Source organism: Sphaeroforma arctica (assembly GCF_001186125.1).
Source record: "Sphaeroforma arctica JP610 unplaced genomic scaffold supercont1.631, whole genome shotgun sequence".
NCBI classification, from domain to species: Eukaryota; class Ichthyosporea; order Ichthyophonida; genus Sphaeroforma; species Sphaeroforma arctica.
This window is the reverse complement of record NW_014039927.1, coordinates 52252-54469: the sequence shown is the minus strand read 5'-3', so window position 1 is coordinate 54469 and position 2218 is coordinate 52252.

Sequence of the window (2218 nt, the reverse complement as noted above, 5' to 3'; positions counted from 1 at the left end):
TAATATATTCTCGAGCACACTCCGACATAGTAGGATTACAACCACGTTTTGTATTGACCTCTTATCCACACGCACCTGATACTCTCAGATATGGACATGCTAGGCGTGGGTCTGCCAGACCCACTATCGCAATCGACTAACGGTACCGGCCGCGTAAGGGCATCCAGCGGTAAATCCGACAAAGAGCTCAAAAATCCAGGTATGTGCGGGCTGGGCTGTGTACTCCTCTGCGCACCGTTGCCTGGCAACCACACACGGTGGATGTGTTTATCCTGAAGTATTGTATATACTAAGTCAAAGGTCCTGTGTCGTCATCTCTTGCGTTTCAATCGCGTCCGGAAGGCACATGCAGGCCACACACATTGTGATTGTGCATGTTTGTATGTTCTGTATCTACACGTGTGAACTCGACGGAACTCACATCGCCAGACATAGTTGCTCACAGGATAGCCGTAATCGGTGTAGTGTACGTGTCTATGCACGTCCTGTCTGATACATATTACTCGTGGCAGACGCCTTTTCTTTTCTTTTCAAGTCTGCGTGCTGCTCAGCATCCCTGGGAACGGATGTCTGGTAGCACGCTTGGCCTTATCTGTTTCTTCTTCCGATTGAAGCATGCATGTATCTGATGATGAACTTTCTACTGTATCTGTATCGTTACACCGACAACTAGGCGGACCACCGGGCACCGTCAGGAAGCAGAGTTGCGGCAGTCTGAACGTAGGCGACAGTCAGGCACATCTGGATGTCTCCGGGAGAGACAGTATGAGTGACCACCAACCACACAGAACAGGACAAACCGAGCCCATTTATCCCAAAGAAGGACAGGGCCAAATGCACGACCAACCCCCGTCACTCGTTGGACCCGATATAGAGCGAACCGAGTTCACAGATGTGATGGAGGGTATGATTTTATCACATTACCCGCAGGTGGCTCTATAGGCAACTTCTCATCGTTGGCCTATTTGCTGCGTGTCCACGGTTACATCGAAGGAGTGATGCTGGTTGACGATAGTTTATTTTGTTTAAGATGCATATGAGAGTTGGTTTTATTTGGAAGTGGGAGTGTAGTGTATGCCAATCTATGGTCAGTTTTTTTAAGAATTCCATATCATAAAGTTTTAACCGTTCATTGATAACTTAATAAGCCTTCCCTTCACCTTTTCGCCTGTCAAATCATTATCAGCGGATGGAAAGCGAAAGGAGCGGCGAGTGGTCTCATACTGGACATTTAAAGAGAAAGAAGATTTCATTAACAACTTCCGTACATGTGGTCGCAATTGGGCGCGATTGGCCGAGTTGATTCCTACTAAAACCCCTAACCAGATAAAGAACTACTTCCAGAATTACAAGGTACATTGGAATGTGTGTAAAAGTATCTTCCAAAATTACAAGCTACATTGGAACGTGTGTATAGATTGTGCGTGTGAGGGGGTGCAGAGTCTATGTACACATTCGCGTGTTCAATGTGTTTGTGTAGCGATAGAAGCCTCGATCACTACACAATCTCTCACTTCAGGTGCATAGGCCCATACAATTGCACACGTGCACGCTTGTTGTTACATAATACAAAGGAGCATTTTAATACGCATGCAACAAGCACTGACAACTCCCCGTCGCACAATTCCCTGCATCTACTACGCCCACAGACCAAGCTGAACTTATTAGCGCTGTTAGAGGAAGGCTCGGCGAATAACCCTAGAGACCCGCATCTGGATCCAAACCCAAGGAGACGCCGTACTGTGAAGGGTGCGCGAGCGCATAAAGATTCAGACCGGTCAGGCAAACATAAGGTAGGTACGGGTCCTTCTTCTTCGTTGTATGTGATAGTGTGTGGGATCAATGCATGCCCTGGCCGCGGGTGTGTGTGGTGGTTGGCAGTAGTATGCTATAGCTCTGTGTTTAGCTGTGTATGCGTGTATGTACACGTGTGTGCTTGTGAAAATATGTACGGTACAGTAAGAGAGAATCTCAACTAAGTTGAGCGTACGAATGTGTAAATACAGGGTATGTGTGTATATAAAATCATGTGTGATCATTGGTATGTCTAATCATGAGTGCTATTGGAGGCTTGCCTTTATTGGGTTCCGCCCGAGTACATATTGGCGTTTGTGCGTAGCTAGAGACAAGCGCAAGTCCAGGCATTTGGTATATATATATATATATATATATACATATATTAATAATAGTAATAATATAATAAATAATATTTTATATA